This window comes from Bidens hawaiensis, unplaced genomic scaffold, assembly GCF_021521415.1.
Source record: "Bidens hawaiensis isolate Kalapana, Puna unplaced genomic scaffold, B.hawaiensis_p1.1 tig00026075_1, whole genome shotgun sequence".
NCBI classification, from domain to species: Eukaryota; Viridiplantae; Streptophyta; class Magnoliopsida; order Asterales; family Asteraceae; genus Bidens; species Bidens hawaiensis.
In genome coordinates this window covers 88,692-114,981 of record NW_027494200.1, presented here as the reverse complement: position 1 = coordinate 114,981, position 26,290 = coordinate 88,692, and the positions used below count along the sequence as shown (strand labels likewise).

Genomic DNA, 26,290 nt, shown 5'->3' with positions numbered 1-26,290 from the left:
TAATTGGGTTTTTAATATTAATTAAGTGAGTTTTTGAAATTAAATTAAGTGGGTTTTCAATATTAAGATAGTAGACTAAAATACCCTCATTTCTAGCCTTCTTAGAAAAATCAAACTTTTTATTTAAACCTAACTCTTAGTAATAATAACAAAAAAATAATAAATATGGTTTAAATAAATTAAACTATAGATTCACGAGTTTATATATAGAATGTAAGAGGTTTTAAATATTAAACAAACTTTAGACAAAGATATTTTAATATGTTACATGCTAGATTATATAAGTATAGATAGGGGATACGTTGGATGACAAGGATATAAGAGGGAAATGGGCACTAGTGTGTGTAAGGTTTATAGGTTGTTTATCACATGGTAAACCTACCTCTAACTATGTGGGTAGTTTGCTAAATTACAATTTGTGGCAAAGATTTACTACATGGCAAACCCATTAGAGGTTTTTGAAAAATTAAACACCCATTAATATTTCAATGAAATTTAATTTTAATTATATTTAATTGTTTATTTATTTTTAAATTTTAACAAAAAAAGTTTAGGGTACTTGTGGGATGTGTTTCCAGTTATTTTATGATTTGTGAGTACTTAAAGATATAAATGAAATAACTGTGTATGATTGGTCTAAATACACTAGACTTTAAAAAAATAAAATTGATTACAATAATTAATTTTTTTTCCATTATCACATGCACGGAGGTGGGACCCTATATGATGTATGCCATTGGGGTTTACCGGTCACACACGATTAATTTAAATATGGGTAGTCATTGGGTCATTTGCAAGCAACCATGAAAAAGCCGGAACTTGTTTTCATACCTTTGCCTGCCTCCAGTCATCTAACAGGATCCATACAGTTTGCAAAGAGTTTGCTAGAACAAAATGAAAACTTATCAATTACAGTCCTTATTATCCTCTTACCCCTTCAAACAGATCTTGATCCACACACTAAGTCAATTGTTTCTTCAAATAGCAACATAAAGTTCATCATCATTCCTCCTGCTATCACTAACCATATTCCGCAACCCTTTTCGTCGTCTATATCCATCGACATGTTTGTACACCGCGTGTTTGAAAGCCATAAACCTCAAGTCGAACACGCGATCAAGGACTTGGTATCGGATGATTCAATACAACTTGTTGGTTTTGTACTTGATATGTTTTCTAGTTGCATGATTGATGTAGCTAACAAGTTCATGGTTCCTTCCTATATGTTTTGTTCCTTTAGCACAGCTTTTCTTGGATTTCTGCTTCATCTCCCGGATCGCCACAACCAAGTGGGAGATAACTTTCATCTGTCGGATTCTGACTCGGTTATACCTAGTTTTCGGAATCATGTTCCTGCGAATGTGCTTCCGGGTGCTGTGTTTGACAAGAGTGGAGGTGGGTATGAAGCCTACGTTTATTTTGGTACCAGGTTCAAGGAATGCAAAGGATTTATCGTAAATTCGTATGCTGAGCTCGAACCGTACGCTTTAAATTCGATTGTAACGCCACCAAATGTGTACCCGGTTGGACCTTTGATTGATTTGAAAAACCGCAATGACTCGAGTGGCTCGACTGAGTCTGAGATCAGGAATTGGCTAGACAATCAACCTCTGAAGTCAGTCCTCTTCTTGTGCTTTGGGACTATGGGTATGTTAAGATTTAATGAACTGAAACAAGCTTATTACTTATACGAGTTAAATACGGTTTTAGTCTTGGTATAACTATCTTTTTTTAACAGCAAATTTATTTTAATTAAAATACCCCTAACCTTACACTGGAGATATTTGAACCCACTATCTCCATTTTAAAAAGGTGGATACCATACCACTAGACCATCTTAGTATAAGATTTAAATTTTACTTTTTTCTAATTAAATAGTTTCATTTTTGTATTAGTTGAAAATGAAAAAAAAAATGGATGGCCTAGTGGCGTAGACCACAATTGATACGGAAATAAAAATATTGAATTAAAAAAATCACTTGCAAACTTCTGGACTAAAATAGTTGTTTTGGTAAATTACAGATGTAATTTAAAATTTAAATTTTACTTATTTTAATCAATACTTATCAATGAAAAGTAAAAAAAAAAAAAATAGATAGGGTTAGTGGGCTAGACTACAAATGATACTAAAATAATAATATTGGATTAAAAGTATCGATCAAATGTAAACTTCTGAACCACCTTGCCTTTAAAATATGTGTGGCTTACCAAGTGTGGCTTACCAAACTCAAATGATTTGATGCTAACCTTTTTTTTTTCCTTAATAGATATATATATATTTACATTTTTTCATTAAGTTTTTTTAAAATTAAAATACAATTTTTTTTAATAATCTATGTATTTTTGTAAATATGCAATTACTTATTCGTTAATATTATTGTGTAATATCTTATAATTTATAAAATTATAATGTTTATTATGTAATTTATACATGTATATTTGATATTCCCTATATGTTTCACCAGTGCATTACACGAGACACTAACCTAGTAACTCACTATAATAATTTAATTAAGCTTGGGTGAAGGATTGAATATTACCCCAACTACAATAACTATCTACATTAATCAAATAGCACTGGGCCTAGTTGTATTAAGGTGTATAAATTAATCAAACAAATAACTGTAGAAAAAGAAAAGACTTCTATATGAATATTGTTTTAATACTTAGAGTTGTTGATATTCTTAACAGGGTATTTTAATGAATCCCAACTAGAGCAGATCGCTATTGCACTCGAGCGGAGTGGTCATCGGTTCTTGTGGTCCATACGGCAGCCACCGAGAGATGGAAATGTGGCAACAAGTGACTACACGAACGTGCAAGAGGTCCTGCCAGATGGGTTTTTAGAAAGAGTGAAAGAGAGAGGGATGGTTTGCGGTTGGGCACCACAAGCCGAAGTGCTAGCCCATGTGCGGTCAAAGGGTTTGTGTCTCACTGTGGCTGGAACTCTGTATTGGAGAGCCTATGGTATAATGTCCCTATTGCTACATGGCCGTTGCATGCAGAACAACAGCTGAATGCGTTTTTTGTTGGTGAAGGAGTTGGAACTGGCTGTGGAGTTGAGTTTGAGTTACAGAAGTCATGGGAGCGAGTTGGGGATGGCGGATCAGATAGAGAGAGCCATAAATTCCTTAATGGATGATGCAAACCCTGTGAGGGAGAAAGTGACGGATGTAAGTGAGAAAGGAAGGAATGCAATGATAAATGGTGGATCCTCATTTGTTACATTACAGAAATTGGTAAAGGATATGCTACAAAACATTAACAAGTCCGAGCAGTAATGGGCTACGGTGTTAGGAAGTTACAGAAGCATGATCGGTAATCATCTTACCGACAAGCAGACAAAAGCACACCGATTTACAACCTATTCAAGGGTCATTAGCCTTGGAAAAAAGAAAGATGTATTGTTTTTGATTGTTTGTTTGATTTCTCGAAATACAAATATGTTATATTCATTCATGTAAGTGTTTGTTTTTATTTTACATTCAGTTGATCGTGTCTTCTAAACAATTTATTATTATTATTATTATTATTATTATTATTATTATTATTATATTTCGTCCAAGAGTAGCTAAATATATAGACCAATACCAAACGACAAATAAGGAAATGATAATAAAATCTTTGTGTTTTATACTCCCCCGCAAGTTGGAGCATGCAGGTTACAAATGCCCAACTTGTCGAGTAGAAAACGCAACTGTCTAGCACCAAGAGCTTTCGTGAACAAGTCATCAATTTTTTCCTAAGTGTCAATGTGTAACGACTTAATATCCTTTGACTCCATGTGTACTCTGACAAAATAACAATTCATTTCGACATGCTTCGTGCGTTCATGAAAAACTGGATTATTTGCTATATGTTTGACAGCTATATTATCACAGAATAATTGTGTCGGACCGGTCTAGGGGACATCCAAATGTTTCAAGAGCCATCGAACCCATAAAACTTAACTAACTGTCGATGCCATAGCCTGATACTCAGCTTCGTTGGAAGACCTAGATACAACAGATTGTTTTTTTGATTTCCAAGAAATAGGAGCCCCTCCTAGAAGTAAAACATAACCGGTTCGTGACCGTCTTGTATCTTGACACCCAAGCTAATCCGAATTGGTATACCCAATGAGATTCACCCCGCAAAAATATGGAAGTAAAATACCTTGATCAGGAGTAGACTTCAAGTATCTGGGAACTCTTATAGCTGCTTCCGTATTATTTTGTCTCAGATCAGCAACGAACAAACTAAGAACGTTCACAGAATAAGTAATATCAGGTCTGGTCACTTATAAATAGAGAAGTCGACTCATTCATCGTCTATACTTGTCGGCATCAACGCGCACTTCTTCATCATCCCTACGAAGTTTGGTGTTCTGTTCCATAGGAAAAACACTTGGTTTACAGCCCAACATACCACTATCTTCTAAAATGTCCATTACATACTTTTTTGGACTAAGGACAAAACCATCTTTTGTCTGTGCTACTTCGATTCCTAGAAAGTATTTCAGATCACCAAGGTCTTTAATGCTGAATTTTCTATCAATAAAACTCTTTGTTTCTTAAATTTTCTTTGAGTTGTTACCCACTAATATAACATCATCTACATAAATAAGAGCTGCCACAAATGTACTTCCTCTTTTAAATATAAAAATTGAATGATCAGGTTTAGATTGTTCAAAGTCAAACTCAAGCAAAGCCGATGTAAACTTCTGATACCAATTCCTGAATGTCTGTTTCAGCCCATAGAGTGATTTCTTTAGCTTGCAAACCTTTGTTTCTTTCTCGTTATCATAACCTTGTGGGATCTTCATGTAAATATCTTCGTGCAATTCACCATGCAAAAATGCATTATTGACATCCAACTGATGAATTATCATATTCTTCTTTATTGTAATAGACAATAGTGTATGAACAGTGACAAGTTTTGCCACGGGGGCAAAGGTGTATTGAAAGTCAATTCCTACCATTTGAGTAAAACATTTTGCTACTAACCTTTCTTTGTGTCTTTCTATTTCCCCATTTGTTTTGTGTCTTAATTTGTACACCCACTTTGAATCTATAGCTTGTTTTCCCTCCGGTAAACCCTCAAGGGTCCAAGTACCATTAGTCTCAACTGCCTTTATTTATTTCTTCGCTGCCTCTATCCAATTTTCATCTTAAACAACTTTCTTAAAATTCTTTGGCTCGTCATTTAAACTGATGGCCGTTATAAAGGCTTTATGTGAATTTAAAATTTTATCATAAGAAATAAATTTGGCAATAGGATATACCATAGAGGACTGTTGAGGTAAAGCTTGATCGATAGATGGTGGGAGATTCACAAAATAATAATTTAGTCGAGCAGGACGAGTTCTAACTCGTTTTTCTTTGGTAGGCTCTTCATGTCCTATTTCTGTTTCTGTTTGGCTCGTGGGTTCGGGCACTTTGGCTTGCATAATGTCTTTAGTTTGGGCATGGGTTCTGCCTGGCCTATCATTTTGTGGCTAATTTTCATAGTTTGTATCATTTTTCATGGCATCACCTTCATGTATATTCTTATTCATGTCATTGTTTGGGTTATCTGGTTCTGGCCCATTCTCTTCATGTATATTGGCTGTGTTTCCGTGTGGATTTTGATCATCATAATACCACGTTGGAACTCAAAAATTTCTAGTTCTTCATCTTCCTTTTGGTCAATGTGTGGATCATAAGGAAATGTGTTTTCAACAAACCTCATATCTCTAGCACAATCATTTTTCCATTCTTTACATCATAAATCTTGTAAACCTTAGTACCCCGTGGGTAACCCAAAATACTATCAGTCTCCCCCGTTCCTCAAACTTCCCCCCCCCCACACCTCGTTTCAGTGCTACGATAATAAGCAAGATACCCAAAAACCTTAAAATATTCATAATCTGGTTTTTGTCAATAAATGATCTCATAAGAGGTTTTGTTTTCAATGACTTCTGAAGGAAGTCGATTTATAATGCATGTTGCCGTCATAATGCATTCTCCCCAAAAAGGTGTGGGCAACTTAGCTTCAAATTTCATATCCCCTGTTGTTTCAAAAATATGACGTTGTTTTTGCTCCACCACTGTGTTTTGTTGCTAGGTATGTGGGCAAGTGGTCTCCAAGAGAATACCATGTTCGGTGTAAAAGTTGAGCTTTCTGTTCGAGGTAAATTTACCTACATTATCACTTCTAATTCTTTGATTATTTTATTAACCGCGTCTTAATCATTTTGTGAAAACCAATTAAACAATCACTCACCTCAGACTTGTGTTTTAAAAGGAATACCCACACAGACCAACTAAAACCATCAACTATTGTTAAAAAATAGTTGGCACCTGTGAGTGAAGGAGTTTTGTACCTTCCCCATATATCACAATGTATAAGCTTAAAACAGCTTTGGGTTTTTATTGAACTTATTAGAAAATGCAATCCGGTAAACTTGGCCGGATGCAATTATCACAAAACGTATCGTTTATTCCCAATGAGTCACATAGTTTCGTGTTGGTGTCAATCGGTGTAGCAACCAGTTTGCATGTACGCATACCTGCCTGTTGAATAATGTTCATGGAATACACATGTTGAGATAAGAACATATTGTCTCCAGATCGAGAGACATGAATACCTAGAAAGTAATTAACCAGCCGAGATCTTTCATCGCAAATTATTTTGCAAGACCCGCCATTAGGTGTTCCCGAAGACTATCATTAGAGGTGACAATGAGAATATCATCCACGTACAGGAGAAGATACGCCGTATGAGTGTGATGATGTAGGGTGAACAAAGAGTTGTCACACTTTCTTTGAGAAAAACCCAAAGTTAGCACATAATTTATGAACCGTTGGTATCAAGCTCGCACCAGAACTGTTGATATCAAGCTCGCGGTGCCCGTTTTAAGCCATATAATTATTTCTTTAGCCGACAAACATGATTGGGAAAATTTTCGTTGTGAAACCCTATAGGTTGGTACATGTAAACAGTCTCATGAAGGGTGCCATGTAAAAATGCGTTGGTAACATCCAACTGATGAACATGCCAAGACTGTGCGAGTGCCAAAGTTAACACAACCCGAGTAGTAGCCGACTTAACTACCGGACTGAATGTTTCCCCACAACCCACACCCACCTGTTGTAACCGTCCACCACACACTAGACGGGCTTTATAGCATTCTAGTGTACCGTCTGATATAAATTTGTGCTTAAATAACCACATGCTTCGAATGACATACATGATTGGGTGTCTCGGAACTAATTCCCAAGTCTCATTTACAATAAGGGCATTATATTCCTTAGTCATGTTATTTGACCATTCTGGTATGGACAATGCGTGGATTGGGTTTTTTGGAATGGGAACGGGAGATATGGCATGTAGGTTAAATAGTATTTTAGGTTTCGAGATACTGTCCCAGGCTCGAGTCCGCATCGTTCGAACGGGTTGTGAAGGTGGATAGGAGTTGTGTGTATCGGTAGTGGATGTGGGAGGGGGTGAAGGCGTAGTGGGTTGTGAGTGTGAGGTATTTTAGGTGGGTGGAGAGGTGTTTGAGGGCTGCGAGTTTGTAGTTGATTGGGCCGAGGTGTTTGGGGTGGGAGTTTGTGCCGAGGTGGTTTGGGAAGATGGTGGGGTTTGAACCGTGGGTTGGAGAGATGGATTTTGGTGTGGAATATGTGGGGTAGATGGGTGTTGGATATGGGGCCAGTATAAGGGATGTATTGGGTGATCTAGAAAGTCATACGTGGAAGTAGGTGAGGAAGAATGGGCAGAAGCAAAGATTGTCTCGTCGAACACAATGTGTCGAGAGATTATGAGTTGATTCATTTAGAGATTGAAACATTTAAAGCCTCGATGGTTGGATGGGTAGCCAAGGAAAACACACGAAGTGGAGCGATTAGTGATTTTGTGGATTGTAGTGGGGAAAGAGTGGGCAGTAGAGACATCCGAACATGCGTCAGGTGGTCGTATGTGGGAGAGCGGTTATAAAGAAGTTTGGTAGGGGTTTGGTATTTATGGATTTTATTCAGTAGGATGTTGAGTATGTAGGTAGCTATGTCAGGGCATAGTGCCATAGATTTGGAGGGAGTGAAGCGTGGGCTAGGAGGGTGCGAATGGTGTTATTTATAGTGTGGATTTTGCGTTCTGCCTTGCCGTTCTGGGACGACGTGTGCGGACAAGATAGACGAAACAACACGCCTTTCTCATTAGAAAAGTGTTTAAAATTGTTGTTAATATATTCGATGTCGTTATCACATTGTAAGGATTTAATTATTCTTTCGAATTGAGTTTTAATTTGCTTATAGAATGTAGTAAAGGTGGTGAAAACTTGTGATTTGTGAGCTATCGGGTAGGTCCATAAATAATTTGTGTAGTCATCTGTAAAAATATATAATATCTATGACCAAAAGCATAGATCAGCAGTTCTTGATTCTATAGTTACAGTAACAATAAATGTAAGTTGCAAAAATGTATGCCGGCTGCATCCTAGACTTAATTTGCCAAAGTTTTGGTTTGACTTTGAATATGATGAACCTAGATGCTCGTGGAGTGGAAATTTTGAGAAACTTCTTTCTTTTGGTCCATGCATTTGTGAAAACCTCGTGTATATTTTAGCAACACTTGGTGATTTAAAGCATTTAACATCTTCCGGATAACATTTGTATGTTGAAACATCTAAAATCACTCAAACTTTTTAAGTGTTTGCTTCTTGAGCAGTTACCCGAGAATATATGCAGATTAGAGTTTTTAGAGAACTTAATCATATGGATGTGCAAATCGTTACTAGATGTTCCAGACAACATATGTAAGATGAAATGTTTAAAATGTTTACAGCTCGGCTTTTGTGATAAAATTAAGAAATTGCCAGAGGAATTTGGGAGTTTAAGATGTTTGAAAGTGTTAGATATAGATGGTACAGGCATAGGTCGTCTTCCACAGAGCATTTATCAATTGAAAGATCTGCGTATTTATGTGTCCAGGGAGCAACTTGAGTCGAATGGTTTTACATCCATGACAGAATTGATTAGTGGCGCCTTCTACCGGGTAGAGCTGTGAATAACATGACTCATGTTACATGAGTATCTCTGTCATGATAGCTACATCTAATATCTTCGTACACTCTTATTCGGTGAAAATGGTAAATCAAAATTCTGTAATATATTTATTTATTTTTTACCACGCTGTATCGCTACTCTTTTCTGTTTTAATGGCACAATAAAGCGACTTATATTGTATGTGTTTGGTATCATGATACACAAATTAGCTTCACAATTATGCATGTTATACTTACAATCAATTCAGAATTAATGATGAGTGCATGAATTAAATAATTATGTTTGTTTAAACTGGTGATTATGTGGCTGTATTGAATCAGTTTCGACTAAATGCACATGTGGGAATTTTCACATCTAATCAGAAATTGACTAAATGACTTTCATGTAGTGTGATTCCGAGAAAATAAGTTTTAAAGATTCATGTATTGACGGAAATCTTTCCCCATAATCCATCAATAGATTATACTCTACAACATTTCTAAAAAATAAACTAAATAATAAATTTCTTGGCAAATAAATAAATTTTAATATCTAGACATTAATATTATAATTCCAAACTAAATTAACTAAAATTATTTTCTCGTGAGGTAGGGCTTTGGGCTCGGTTATAGCAAGTCTCGCGATGAATCAGGTCTTGGGTTAGTTTTAGCTTATGTATTGTAATATGTGGCAATTTCTATACTACGGTTTCACAAAAAGAAAGAACTATACCATTTTAGAAATTTTGATAACACAAATGTAAATAGAACATTAACTGTTTTAAATGATGTCATCCTAACCATGTAATTACGAGTCACAACCAGTCTAGGATGATTGTTTAACTGCTCCCCATCTGGACTCTCATGATGGATGATGAATATTGAAGAGTTTTCAAATTGTCGATAATCCAGTTGTTTATTTGTTTTTCTAAAATGGGCACGAATTATCCAAATTAATTGTTTAAAATGAGTTTGCGTTATCCACAATGCCCGAACCTGACTAGCCCGACCCTGAACACAATAAGTTAGTTAGGGTTGGGTTAAATAGAGTCAAAAAGTATTAATCTGACCCGAATTTTTAATAGGGTCGGGTTTCGGGTTAGTTTTTAGAAAAAATCTTTTCGGCACTCATGCAACTAAGCAATGAGGGTCTAATTTAGAGTAACCCTACCCGACTAACCGAACCTTAATCGGGTCGTGTTGCAGGTTAGTTTCTTTTTTTGTAAATCCCGAATAACCCAAAACCTGATCGGGTTGACCCGTTTAACACCCCTACCTCCATGCCATTGGACTAGAAGGTCAATGACGAACTTCTCTGATTAATGATAACTTTTCTATGAACATCCCATAAATCTTGATTTGAAAATTTCATTTATATTTCTTTTCTGTGCACATATATGATATATGTCCTTACATTTTTATGATCAATCCTCTATAAAATTCTATATCCAAATCGGAACAAATTATCGACTCCATGCATTTTCCTACCTAACTGTTGCAGGCATACAATGCAAAATGTGGGATATGTGCAAATACAATAGAATAAGGATGTACAATTATCGGCTTTGAAGAATTCACATATAACGGTTCCAATGAAGGTATCTCACCCTTTGAATTTACTCGCAATTCTTTGCCATTTAACATCATCACTTTATTATCCAGGTTTCCATCTTTTGCTGTCAAATGATATTCTTCTCGTGTTCGTTTTCTTGTTCCGCTCATCTCTGTATGTTTTGACTCTGAATGAGAAAGCTTTGTTTTATACTGATGGTGTGTATGAGATCTGTGTTTGTGTAGCCTCCAAATACTATTGACCGACAGTTTTACATTAACGCTGGTGGTGTTGTTTAGATTCATCAATAGTATTGTTATTCCTTTCTGCAATATATAATATCAAAATGTCACAATTCGGTCCATTTTTTTAAATAACAAATGTGTTAAATGTGAGTACATAAATGATACCATTAAAATAATAATCTAATTTTTTTTAAACTGAGTATTACTTGAAATGTTTCAACCCATTAACCTGAGCCTTGCACCTACAATTTGCAAGGTGGGTTGATAAAAATTGCTGTCTTGGCTACAACTACGGAACTCTATTATTACATTAGTTAGTAATTTAACATTTCTGGCTAACTATTATTAGTATTATTATTACTATTTATATTGTTGTCGTTACTGCTTTTAATATTAATTTATTTTTATTTTGGTTATTTTATACCTTAGATATAAAACACAACCCAAACCAACATGTTTATACATAACTGATTGAGGTCGTCACCTCTATTTTGTGATGAACTTACCGATTTTTTTGGCACAATGTACATAAGCGCGTATTTTCTTGGTGCCCAAAAATCTTGTGGATAGAACTTTACTCCCCATTAACCGATGCCAAAGAAGCGCACTGGTAAAAAATGAACAGAATCTATTTGGGTTATGATCATTCAATGGTTTGACCTGAAAAAGTAATAGTTGAGTTATGAACCTGTAGTAGTCTGGATTTGGTTTAAAGGTAGTGGTATTAAGTAAGCCATAGTTTCCTCCTATCAAAGTTTGCCTGCAGTATGTTTTTGTGTCGTAGATAGATGACATCCCTAGCTGATCCAAGTACCTGCATTAGTAAAAATGCCAATTTTAACCGGTGCGTCATGCATTCACAACTTGTATCATGACCTTTGACTGGTACGTTGCGCATTCGGTTTTTAGGTTTTTGAAAACCTTTGAGTTCTGTTTTTGGCTTTTATAATGGACTCGGTTCGGGGTTCGGTTTTGTCATTTGGGTTTAAAATTTTGGGATAAAAGAATGGACCAAAAGAAAGAATTTAAGCCGAAACATAAAACCAAAATTTTGGGATAAAAAATTTAATTCGGTTACAATAGTCAGTTCATTTTTATGGTTCGGTCCATCGGTTTTGGTACACATAAAACCGAAACATAACCAAAATTCAGTTTTTGAATAAAACATAAAACCAAACCGTCAATTTTGGGTGAAGTTCGATTATTTCGGTTGGATGTCAGTTTTTCAGTTACTTTAGCATTTTTAGTTGTCCCCTATATCCATTGATGCTTGTACCATGTGCATTGATATTCAACACTCTTCTCGGTTTCATTTCTTTTGATATTTTAGTTATTACTATATATAATGTACATTCTTGAGGAAGCTTACCAGAAACTGAACACAAATGCATTAGTAACAAGATTCTGGCCACTATTATAAGCCCCACCAGCCTCACTAACCCAAGCAGATGCTAAACTTGAAGAAGAGTTGATTGTGGATTCAAGTTGCTTGAATGTTTTCCCCGCCTCATCAAGATAAGATGGATCAAGAATTCTTTCGGTTAGGTTTCGATCCACCCCTGATAAGAATAATAGTGTAAAAATGTGAACGTTGGCAATTTGATCACCTTAGGGGTGTTTGGATATGTTTTTTGTAATAGATAACACAATAATGAATCATTAGCATCGGATAATAAATTGTGATAAAACAACATGTAGGAAATAGCTAGTGCTCGTATAAAGTTTTACTGCTTATACAATAAGATAATTGTGTTTCTAGACAAATTTGAATTATATTATAAATTAATGTGAAACACTAATTATAAATGGTTATCGAACACCCTTGAAGTTTGAGTTGCTTTGAAGAATAGTTACCTGAGCCGAGACTATATATGTGGTGAGATACCACGTTGAGGGTCTTTGAAGTGCTGTTTAAAAATTTCATGAACCAGTTTTGATCAAAGAAACCTCCGGGTGCGATGATTAGTGGCTTAGGTTCGATAGCCTTGTAAAGACGGTGCACCATTTTGTGGAGCGTCATTGTGTCGTGGGCGTACTGTGATGCTGATATACTCGCTCCAATTCCATTTCCACTTAATTCATTCTCTATTAGTGTAAATTGCAAATTAATTATGATGGTACATATTGATGAAAGATGAAGATTTTAAGTTTCAAATCATTGATTCGTAGTAGATCAAGTTTGGTTATTTATGATTAAAACAAGTCAAATGGGTCGACTAAAGAGGCTTCGCTAAAAAAAAGAATGGTTAAATGGGTCAAAAGTCAAGTTGACCTTTTCAAAAATCCATTTTGACTATTGTCATTTTTTTTCTTTTTTATTTATAACGACACACATGACACACCCCTCTAATCTTACTCCAAAATATACATTATTGTCATCCATGAGATTCGAAACCTCAACCTCATAGAGAGGGGCATATATAACTACCTCAACCTCATAGAGATGGGCATATATAACTATAATGCACCTTGATACCACTAGGCTATAAGCCCTTTGGTATATTACTATTATCTAGCCAGCCCATTTTGTCACCTGTATTTTGGGTGAAATGATTGGCTGATAGGCTCGTGAGACACACGTTGCCAACATGCATCAAGCTCAAGCATAGTTTCTTGAGCCAAGCCTAGCCTAACCTAGCCTAGCTGACACATTTAACTAGCTACTTGACCCCAGTGTGGCCATATGGCTTAAATTTTGTAGCTCAAGGGTGTATATGATCAGCTTGATCCCAATGACCTAATCTAACAAGCCTGTATCATTCCTACGTAAACTAATCATTTGGAGTAACTAATACTCCCTCCGTCCCTCTACAAGTGTCATTGTTTGAAAAACACAAAATTTAAGAAAATTTGAATGATTGCCTTTTTTGCTTAATAAATGACTATAATGCCCTTGACATATATAAAAAGACAAAATTTAAGAAAGTGAATGATTGTTTTTGTGCAAGGGTAAACATGGAAATTTTAAAGATAAATTTTGAAAGTGGACATTTATAATGAGACAACCTAAAAAGGAAATGTGTACACTTTCAAAGGGATGTGTTCACCTACCAAGCTCCCAACCATAGATTGTGTAATTCTTTTTAACCGTGTAACGCATTAAAGCTTCAGCATTGGTCGAGTCCCAAGCTCCAATGGTAGAACCATCGGCTAGCACTGTCTTTCCCATGAGAACGTTCAATCCAAACGTAACCATGGTCCTGAATGTAAAGAAAAACATTTAAAGTCCTATAAACATACACACCAAAAAAAACATATTAACAGAAACAATTGCTTGATTCGGTTACCTTGTTTCTTGGAAGAATCTATTGAGTTCATCCCATCTGGATAAAGGCAAGCAACCGTTGGTGAAGCCAAATAATTCAGTGGTGTTCTTCATGAAAGGGTTACATGGTTTATGGTGATTTTTGGTTTGGTAGATCACTCTATCTTGTAAAGTGCCTCCTAATCTGATCTTTAATGGAAAAAAAGCTACAAAATATTTAAAAAAGCACAACTTATTTTAGATCGAGTTGATCAGAAGAATTGTATGATATTCGAAGAAATTAAAAAGTTCACCTTTGATGGCATTCTTGAAAATTTTGTTTTTAAGATCCTGTATAGAGCAAGATTAGAAATGTCCCCTTAATTAGACTACTTTTTGTTACTAACTATTTCTACTAAACATAAATAGTTTCATTGACTAATTATTATAGTTTACATAACAATAGGGTTAGAGAAACAAACATATATTTAATATAGCCTGGATTGAATATATATTTAATATAGCCTGGATTGAAACACTAATAAACATCTAAAGACAAATCAATATAAATCATAAGAGCCTGGATTGAATTGGATATGTTGTACGTCTTACTTTTGTATTACATATTTATCTTACTTATGTTGTAGGCTAATACCGTAGACAACATAATTAATTACCACTCATATAGTGGAAGTAGGACATGATATATGAGAGCATATTTCAATTCAAATAAAATAAACACATAGTAGATCAGCATTCTAACAATTGTGATTAGAGCACTCACAACCCATTCTTCATCTTTTTCTATATATTTATAAAAAAAATAAAAACATTGTACATCTCATTCTCTGATTATGTCCATATCTTGTTGACAAATACTTATTTTATTGTTACTTTAATACTTTCTACCATTCATATAATTACATAGAATGATAAATAGTTACCCTATGTATATAGAGAGTTACTATTATGTAAAACGGTCAGAGTGTAGAAGCTAAATAAGTGAAAAACTATATTTTCCTTCATTTTCAAGATGTAGGGTAATAACGAGTGTAAAATGTGAATGGTGTTCTAGTTTTGTGAATTAATGTGAAAAAAAAGAAACAACAAAAGTTAATTTTTAATGATTTCATATTATTTTTGTAATTAATAAATATCAAATATAATTCCTATAACTATTTGCTATAATACTATCGAGCTGGGGGTCTCACCGGAAGCAGTCTCTCTATCCCCGTGGGGTAGAGGTAAGGCTGTCTACATTTTACCTTCCTCAGACCCTACCATAGTTTTGCTATTGATGGGATATACCGAGTACGATGACGATGATGATGATGATTTGCAATAATACTCTTTCATGTATTTTATTTTTTAATAAAATTTGATTTGATATCTTAATTTCATTTCTAAAACCACATTATATAATTTTATAAAAACAAGTACCAACACTTAAACAAACTGTAACGGCATTGTTTAAGTAAAATATGTTGTTTTTCATTTCTAATTAGGACAAGAATAAAAAGGTTGTGGTGCAGCTTGTTGTTCATTTGCCTTCCATTTCCATATGTAATGGCGATGTTTAAATAAATCATAAAAATTGCACATCTTTAAACAACAGAAACACATAGTATTACATTATAGAAATTCTTTATAGAAATAATATGATTTAATCTTAAACAAATAACCAATAGGAAAGTTACCACTTACCACATTGAGGAGTGAAGAATGATCCCAGCTACAAGTAGCATAATCACACTTCTCAGGTGGCCACCAATCCATTGTTGCACATATATATTCACTATCTGTCTCTGCAATCCTACTCTTCCCATCGATCAAAACCCTCCCATTTTCACTTCTTGCATACAAAAATGAAGCTTATAAAACTAACCAATAACACCACCCATAAACACACACCCTTTTGCATTAACATATAACTCATTTACAAAATTTTGTTTAATGGCAATTTGTCAAGAACCCAAAAGATGAAACTTTTAAGGGTTCTTTCTTTTTACTATTGAAGAAAAGAAGGTAAAAGATTTTATTTTTGAAGACTTTGGTGTTTGGGTTGTGGTTTTTGATGCAGAATTTAAAGATTGGGGGTGGGGGCGGTTGGTGGGGCCATGTGGTGTGTTGTTTGTGCTTTGCTTATGGAAAGTGTACAAAGATTGCTGCTGCATGTAGGGGAAAACGATGATGTGTTGTTCAGGTTTATGTTTCAACTTTCAAGCGAATCTAGGATGGAACTAAAAGGTGTATTCTTTTAGTGGTGTTTTTGTTATTGTCCCGTTACATTATTTATTTATTTATTTGCTAGCATTTTTTTAAGGGTCTTACTAACAACACCTCACACTCCCTTATAAGCCATGGATAGCTTTATCTGTGGCGTATAAGAGTATTTTCTAAAAAAATGTTTTTTTTTTCTTTTTATGTTTAATTTAATTTTATTTATTTTAATTATTGTTTTTTATCTTAATGTTTTATTAAAAAAGATTTTTTTTGTTGATTTTCTTTATCAAAAATTATAACGAAAAAATGTAAATAAACGATATATACATACACTCAACCATTACAACGAGTTTGTACATATAATAACATATATATATATATATATATATATATATATTAATGGCAGTGTCACAAATGTCATCTTCGCCGTCGTCGCTATCAAACCTTCATCTGAATGTCGGTCTATCGTCATCCTCGCGGCCGCGCCTAACATTTGGTGTGCTTGCTTCATGGTCAGAACGTGGAGGTGGTTTTTTGTACTTTTTATTTTCACGTAAATCCTAAAATTTAATCATCGTTTGTTAATACGCTGATGACGTTGTCATATATATATATATATTTGTACAAACGCGTAGTAATAGTGTGGTTTTTGTGTTTTTTATTGTACAACGTCGTCGTTGTCCTCGTGACCGCGCCTAATGCTTGATGAGCTCGCTTCATGGTCAGAACGTGATGGTTTTTTGTGTTTTTTATCATCACATAATCCTAAGATTTAAGCACGCCTGTTAGCACGCTAGTGACGCTGCCATTTAGATAGATTTCTACATTTTGTTATTATTTATAGAAACTTGTTGTAATGGTGGTGTGTGTATATATATCGTTTATTTACATCGCTTCGTTATAATTTGTTTAATTCTTGATAAAGAAAATCAACAATAAAAAAATCTTTTTTTAATAAAACAACAAAATAAAAAACAATAATCAAAATAAATAAAATTAAATTGAAACTAAAATAAACATTAAACATATAAAAGACAAGAAAACACGTCTTTTTATAAAAAAACGCATATGCCACATATAGAGCTATAAGTCACGGTTAGACAAAAGACAAAACAACACGTCTTTTTAAAAAACATCTATATGCCAAGGATAGACCTATAAGTGACGATTAAGGCGGTTTTCTAATCACACCTCCGGTGTGGTTAGAAAAGCTCTGTTTTAAAGATCGAATTCTAGGACTATTGTTTTTTCAAAATAAAAAAAGTAACTAATTTTTTATTGTAAAAACTAAATTAGGACAACTGTTTTTTTCAAAATAACAATATTTGGATATATTTTCAAAACCCACCACTAACGTAATAACATGTTTCTTCTCTTTATTTATACCCAAAATTATTTCTCTAAAGAACACCGATCTTCACTTTTATTATCATTTGAAGGTTCATTTATGAAGTTCTTGATTTAAGTTATTTGTTAGCTGCAATGCTAGGTTGGATTCAATGTGTTTATATTATTAGGCTTTTCTTGTTATTATCTATCTATTGTTAATAATACAAGTTTAAGTTTTACATATTTTTAGTTTTATGCAATTAGGAGTGTAGCATAGAGAAGACCGAGATCGGTTCGTTTTGCATTCTTTTTTTAAAGCTAGATCTCGGAACATGGGTTATTATTTCAAGCTCGAGCTCGGTGCAGGTCGGTTTGTAAATGTATTGGGTTTTAGCCTTTGAGCAACCAAAAGACGGTGTAAGGCCAAAAATCGTGACTTATGATATCAAAGTGGCAAAACCCGTTAAATATATATTTGGTCAATCAATCGGTTAAAGTTAGCGAGCAATCCGGACACAAAGTTCTCAATTTCGAAAGGTTTCTCTTAAGATCCTTACCCTATATATATATATATATATATATATATATATATATATATATATATATAAAAGAGTTCAAATAAGAATAAGGAATTTCCTAGGAATGGCAAGAACCAACAATTTTTTGACATTTGACATTACAAATGATGGTGAAAGAACAATTCTAGGAAACTATGTCGGTTATAATGATTAAAGAGTAATTCTAGGAAACTATGTCGGTTATTGGTGATTTTTAATCTCAACCATTGATTAACATGATCCAATGGCTATGATTTATTCTTAGTCTTCCTAGGAAACTACTTATGTTTAGGATAACCCTCCTATATATATATATATATATATATATATATATATATATATATAGGATCAGGAATATGAGAGAACTTTTTTGAAATTAAGAACTATGAGAACCATTTTGTATCACAAAAAAATAAAAAAAAAATCATAAAATAAAAAAAACACAAAAATCAAAAAAGTAAAAAAACCAAATTTTTTATTTTATCATCCCGGTTTTATAAAAAAACTCGGTTTAGCAAAATTATATACACATATGTATAATATATACATATATGTACATTTACATGTTTTTTTGTACACATATGTATAATTTAAGATTAATGATACTGTACATATGTGTTTATTACGTAACTAAAGATTATATAAAATTATACATATGTGTATAATACGACGTTTTATTTATTTATTTTTTTTATGAAACCGGAATGAAATATAAGAATTTTGGTTTTTTTACCTTTTAAAAATTTTATTATTTTTTGTTTTATGATTTTTTAAATATTTTTTTAAAGGTGTTTTTAGTGGTCCAAAATGGTTCTCAAAGTTCTCAATTTGCAAAGGGTTCTCTTAGGATCATTAATTTTAAATTAATTAATTTGATATTGTTGCATTTCAATTGCATGATAGTACCTTATGAGCTGTGAACCAAAATTCGCGTCCCGACATTTCTGCCTTAGGTTGGGGTGTGACACTTACAACCTTCTTCTTCTCAACCTTCTCAGCCACAGACTCCGTATATGTCTCTTCATCATCCAACTCTTCCACACTCTGTTCATCATCACCTGAATCTTCAACATTAAGTTTGGTCTCAGCAAACAGGCCGAACTTTACCCTTGTATTGAAATCTACTTCTGGTCTTGCTCAACATGGTACCAAAGACAATCTATCTTACTATATTTGCATGATGAGGTTCCAATTGTGGCAAGTCAACCCTTTCATCATCATAATCAATCTTTCTTTGGCACCTCGGGCATCAGATCATCCAGCAATAGTTGTACGAATCTTGGATACATCATCCATGAATTGTCTGTAGAGGCATTGGCATGTATGCATAGAAAAATGAATCCGGAATAGTTCCAATTGTGTCACACACCAACCTACGGCGGAAATATCGGGGCGTGAGCTGATTGCCCACAGTTCTCAAGGTACTATTATACAATATTGAAAATTTCAATATCTATTTATTAAATTCAAATAAAACAGATATTCCATACAATATCCAAACAAATACAAATAGTGCAAAAAAAAAACCATAAACAATTGTCTCATTTAATTTCTCTAACATTATTCCTTAAGTGATATTCCAAACTTAAACTAACTTCACATCACACGATGACTTGTATATGCGTTGAAATAAAGTAGATTTGTTAACAGAAGGTTGAGTGAGCAACATACCAGTTTAATGTAAATATAATATATAAGATATAAGTATTGCAACAAGTCAAATGAGATAAACAATTCAACAAATGAGCAAAGATAAATGAGATGTCGAAAAGCACGAAGCTATGACGACTATCGTATGATTATGTTGGACCTCTCCGAATGCGATTCACGATAAGCACATAACAAGTATGGTATAAAATTGTTAACACATAAGACAATAGTTGCAGTTTGATTATATATATAAATGAGAAATAATATGTTGACGCATATGTCTACAAAACGTAGAAAACGAGTAAAATAGGGGAATGTGGTACTCACCTCAATAGACGAACAAAGGTGAATGAGAATATTAAGAATACGGGATTCACGCGTTGATGATAAAGCCTAATAAAGAAAAAGAGAAGTACGAATACGCTAAGTAAATGTACAAGGTCGATTATGAGAACTCGGGATTCACCGCCGTCAACCACCCACCACCACCACCAACCGTCGACCAAAACCCACTACCACCACCCGTTGTTTGCAATCACCACCACCACACGCCACCACCATCCAACACCACTACCACCGGTCATCCCCACCGCCGGCCACAACCACCGTCCACCACCACCACCACAGTCCACCACCCACCACCACCGTCCATCACCACCACTACCCACCATTAGCCACCATCACCGTCCACTACCATCGTCCACCACTCACCATAACCGTCCATCACCACCGTTCACCGCCTACCACCATCGTCTACCACCAATCGTCAACCACGACCCACTTCCATAGTTCGTACACCACCACCCACTTCCATATTCCATACACCACTACCAATTATTTTAGTAGTCTACAAACGTTAAATGACTTCTATCTATTGTGATATATATAATAGGTTACTAAGTTTCAGCTTATGCAGACGATATCCGGTTTATAAAACAAACAATATTATATTTTCATATTGCAGACCTTCGGACCACATCTTCAGTTACAGACATTAAATCAGATGAAATCATATTGTAGACAATTTTTATCTTCAAAAACAAACAACACCTAAGGTTTTGATCAAAACACACAAACAAAAAAAACCAATTCTCATTTTATGTTCATCCGTGAACATTCATATAAGAATAATAATACCTTTTTTTTCTTTTTCTTATTATTAAATAATACTAATAGAACCCATATAGAATAAAATAGAATATTGCTTTTCCATGGGTAAAAATCCCAACCGTATGATGTCCAAACTTCTGGTCATTGTAGCATTTTACCATGGTTAAGTTCTTCCTAGAATTCTACCATTTGCTTTAGCTGTTGCCTCTTATACTTATTTTGTGAAGCATTCATATCCATTCTTTGCTGTCTAGCTAAAGGTATCGTCTTAAGGTTTTCATCTCCTTCATTTATGAACTTTTCCTTACGCCAATTGCCTCGTGACGAATTGTATCTTTCCTGAACAGATTGTTGTTATGATATGTGGACAACACTATGTCATGGCTCTCTTCAAGACTTCTTTTCTTGAGCCTTAACATTTTTTTCGTAAGTATTAAGTTCGCGTTATAAGTATTTAACTTCCCGATGATCTCATCCATCAATTTTAGTTATCAAGAAACACACTCGTGCCATTTTTGGAACTTGATACCACAACCTCTAGTTTATGTGAATCATCCAACCAACTCTCCAATCTCTCCTGTATCAATTCTTGATGCTCCTTCAACATTATTAGCAGCTTTGATTCGCAATCCACGTCATTGCACATTTCAAAACATAACTGTGCAATACGATCCAAGGACTCCTTACCACATTCGCTGAATAGACGATTAATTCTTGCTGCTCTACTTAATTTACAGATACGTTCCCCTGTTAGAACCTCCACGGAAATCACTTTAAAACCAGAGAGATTGCTCTGTAGCACTAACTTTATCCCCTCAAAATCTGGAAAGGCTCTGATTAATTCACCATTTACTATCCAACTAACGTCATATTCCGAAAGCTTTGGAGTAAAATCCTGCAAATTTATGTTTTGAGCACAGGTTAAAACCAGAAAGAGGTGCCATAAAATATATAACTCCAAAAATAGCATAGTACTAAACCATGCTATTTTGGAATATTGGTTGGGAATCATATCCGGAGTCTCGCTAGTTGTTGATAGTTGCTCATATAGACATGAAAGCTTAAGTATAACATATTATTCTATATATACAGCAAATATTCTTTTTTCAGACAACCTTTATTTTATTATTTCGAGTTTTTCAGTTGACGAACATTCACTTGTTAGTAGTCTTTGACTCTAGAAAAATAATGTACTTAAGACTTGAAAAAGGAAAGACTTGAAAATTTGCAAAAGAAAGACTTGAAAAGTCAAACTAGGACATTTAAATTGGGACGGAGGGAGTAGTAAACTAGGACAACAAATGCATAAATCTTTAAGTTCCTTTGTGTGTTTATGTTATGTTGGGTAAAGAGTTTGTAAATCAAAGTATTTAGTCAAAATGTTAATTGTTATTAGTTATTAGATAAAACATATAAATAAGACCATAGTTTTCCTGATTGAATTGATATTAAAACAAATGTAACTCATTTTTATTATACTTGGAAATATAACTCAAAAACCCTAACATCTCTCTTATCTTGACCCTAAATTGATGATCATATAATAGTTCACCCAAACTTGGTGAACATGCAATTAAATTAATATTTACCCTAACCCATTAAGTCAGCTTGCTTAAGGAATGGACTTAGCCTATCGACTTTGGAGACCAAATTCGGGAATTAACCCAACAACCTGATATGGGATTTATAGGAGAATGAATATCATGAATCGTATTGTAGATCATAGCGCCCCTATTTTTTAATGGTATCTTAAGAACTCGTGTTATACCTCATCCAGCAATATCCTATGTCTATGAAGGTGGGATTCACTAGCTATCATTGTCAAAATCGGCCACACTGGATTAAATTGTTGATTTTGCAAGAATACAATCCCTCGAGCAATTCCTACTACAATCTTCACCTTTGTAACCAGAGGAAGTCCTGCAACAGCTCCTACAACCCATAAAATTCATCTGCCTAATTAAAACTGCATTATATTTAGTGAAAAATAAGTTTGGTTTGTCTGAAGTTTCTTATTCAGATTACCACTATGAAGGAGATATTTATAGTTTCCTTTAGGCATGAATTCATAGACAAGGAAGAGTTGTTCACCTTCCAAGCAGTATCCTATGATCTTAACAAGGTTTGGATGATAAAATTCTTTCAAAATTCTCGTAGAAAACTGCATTTATTAGTCATCATGATAATTACATTTAAGGGGGTGTTTGTTTTTTCTTCAAACATCTTCAAGGGAGCTAATGTCTGCAGGCGCGCAGACATTACCCTTGAAGACTGTTTGTTTTTTTTCTTAAAACAGATCTGAAGTTATCTTCTTTCATCTTAAAAGAAAAGCAAGGAAATCTTGCTTAAAACATCTTCACAAAAAAACCTTTGCAGCCACCCTCTCATCCACTGCTCCTACCACCGTCCGCCAACACCACCACCCACCGTACGCCGCCACCACCACCCCCGTACCCCGCCGCCACCGTCCACCACCATCCACCGCCACCACCACCGTCCACCACCCACCATCCATCACCACCACCGTCCACCACCCACCATCCATCACCACCACCGTCCGCCACCACCACCACCATCCATCACCGCCACCACCACCATCCATCACCCACCACCACCACCATCCATCACCGCCACCACCACCACCATCCATCACCGCCACCACCACCGTCCACCACCCACCATCCATCACCACCACCGTCCACCACCCACCATCCATCACCACCACCGTCCGCCACCACCACCACCATCCATCACCACCACCGTCCACCACCCACCATCCATCACCACCACCATCCATCACCACCACCACCATCCATCACCGCCACCACCACCATCCATCACCCACCACCACCACCATCCATCACCACCACCGTCCACCACCAACCAAAACCATCCATCACCACCACCCATTGTCCACCACCACCATCCACCGCCACTACCCACCGTCCGCCGCCACTACCACCATCCACCACCACCACCTTCCACCACCCACCAAAACCAAATCGGCATGGCAAGCAAAGACTAAAAACTAGATGTAACTTGAATAAATGACTTCTATCTTGTGAGATAAGTTTGACAGTTATGCAGACAGTATCAGCTTATAAAAACAAACAGTCTTATATTTTCAGCTTGCAGATCTTCAGACCACATCTTCAGTTGCAGACATGAAAACAGATGAAATCAGCTTGCAGACAGTTTATGTCTGCAAAAACAAACAGCACCTAAGGCTCATAAGAATTTCAGATCAAACTGCATTTTAGGACTTACAAGTTTGTAGCAGTGAAGTTTCTTAACAGCAATGGACAAGTTAATATTATCAACCCAACCTTTGTAAACCTTTCCATACCTCCCCTCACCCAAGAATGTGTCATTTACGAAGTTCCTCGTAGCAAGTTTCAATTCATCATATGCAAACACTTTTAGATCTCCAGTCGCTAATTCTTCATGTTCATTCATGTTGCTTTTTAAGCTCTTTGGTAAACTTGTTCCACTTTGGTCTAAGAGCATTTCATTTCCAATCCTGGTACCAAGTTCCAGTTCATCATCTGTGAACATTTTTATGTCTTTGGTTGCCAACTCATGTTGAACAATGTTGTTTTCAAGGATGTTTAGGGAACTTGTTCCACTTTGGTCTGAAAAAATGGGAACAAAAAACAGTCAAATACTTAAGAGTGAAGAAAAAATATTAACATGTGAATTCCTATTTGTGAAAGATTAGTGGGACTAATGATTTTGATGAGTTTGAAAAATCAATGAAAGGCTGCACGAGTAAAATGGGTATTGTATCACAGAATGCATTTCTTATAAGAGATCTAAATAGTTGCAAAGACAAAACAATACATATACAACACTGAGGAAATGTTTGTGAATAAATACCTGAGATTGGTTTTGTCCCGAAAACAAAATACCTATGAATCTTTCAAGTTAAACCTATTTTGCCCGATGATTCGGCAGAATGGTTAGATTTTTCCTGTAGTTCCAGTAAAGCCTGCAGAGAGGCCACTACCTCAGTCATGGTAGGCCGTTCTTTCAAAACACTGTGCACACAGCGATCTGCGATTTGAGCGAACCGTCTTAAACATTTGGGAGAAATTGTTCCCTTGATATTAGAATCAACCATCTGATCTAATTTTCTTTCCTTTACACATTTTTGAGCCCACCTTACCAAACTACATTGCTCCTCCCCATGGCTTTCGTCTACTGGAAGCCTTCCTGATAGTAATTCAAACAATACAACCCCAAATGCGTACACATCTGTTTTCCTTGTTAATTTTCTAGTATAGAAATACACTTGCATCAACACACGAAATCAATTGGTTGATTAGGCCGGTTTTAGACAACCCAAAATCAGAAATCATCGCTGCCCAGTTCTCGTCTAACAAAATGTTTGAAGTTTTCACGTCACGATGTATGACTCCATGTTGGGTGCCTACACCGGTGTGAAGGTAGTCCAAACCACGTGCGGCACCTATGGCTATCTTGAGCCGTGTCAACCAATTCAAAGGATCATTAGCTTTGTGTAGATGTTGGTAAAGGGTTCCATTCGGCATATATTCATAAACAAGGATCATCTCCTCATTTTCATGACAATAACCAATGAGAGACACCAAGTGACAGTGGCGCAACGTTGAAAGCATGTCAATTGCTGCCCTAAACTCAAGTTCTCCTTGATCGGACGTAGAATCCAACCGTTTAATGGCTACAACATGACCACCTTCTTCGCCCGAAATTTGACCTTTGTATACCTTTCCATATCCACCATGTCCAATTACAAGTTCATCATCAAAGTTATTGGTTGCCGATTGAATTTCTGCAAGAGAGAAAAGTCGACATGAATGTGTTGATGTCATTTAGATGACTTTTCGTCCTCTCTTGTTGCAGAGATCACTATCCTTCTTAGTATTTTAGATACAACAAATGGAGCAGGAGGTGACTATTTCAAGGAGATTCAAGAAAGCCAGTTTCAACTATATGGTAGGTGAACTTATGACCGAGTCTTGAATAAAATGTCAACGGACACTTTTTTTTGCTTTTATTTCTAGTTATATGCGTAACCGATTATTTCTGGAACATTGTCATCATCCCATTAACACTTGCGCCTCACACTAACATAAGCTCTGTAACCTTAGCCGAACATTGTCTTCCTTTCATCACCAACAGTTTCTATACATCCTGATCGGTTATCTAAATTTGAGTATGCCAAAATAGAATATGTTTGTAATTATTTTACTTATTGTAATTATTTAAAAGCTAGTATTTCCTCATTTTTGTTTTGTTAAAATATTAGAGAGCATTCATATTGAAGCGTCTATAGTATACATCTACTTTTTACATGATATAGAGAAAAAAATAAAGAAAACATATAAAACAACACCA

General features: G+C 35.2%; 3 pseudogenes across 2 annotated transcripts; 1 reads left to right on the top strand and 2 right to left on the bottom strand.

Moving 5' to 3' along the window:
- The first annotated feature begins 716 nt into the window (after window positions 1-716).
- On the top strand, window positions 717-3,554 carry LOC143572855 (UDP-glycosyltransferase 71K3-like; annotated as a pseudogene). Its single transcript, XR_013142330.1, has 2 exons — window positions 717-1,647; window positions 2,692-3,554. The product of XR_013142330.1 is annotated as a UDP-glycosyltransferase 71K3-like (transcript).
- A 6,599-nt stretch (window positions 3,555-10,153) lies between these two features.
- Window positions 10,154-15,981, bottom strand: LOC143572860 (heparanase-like protein 3; annotated as a pseudogene). The gene is made up of 9 exons (XR_013142331.1): window positions 15,750-15,981; window positions 14,360-14,396; window positions 14,089-14,272; window positions 13,853-14,001; window positions 12,656-12,886; window positions 12,171-12,360; window positions 11,490-11,615; window positions 11,270-11,408; window positions 10,154-10,882 (listed from the first exon to the last, which is right to left on the bottom strand). The product of XR_013142331.1 is annotated as a heparanase-like protein 3 (transcript).
- Window positions 15,982-21,398: 5,417 nt separating this feature from the next.
- LOC143572862 (putative serine/threonine-protein kinase PBL3) lies at window positions 21,399-25,200 on the bottom strand (annotated as a pseudogene).
- Window positions 25,201-26,290: the final 1,090 nt, after the last annotated feature.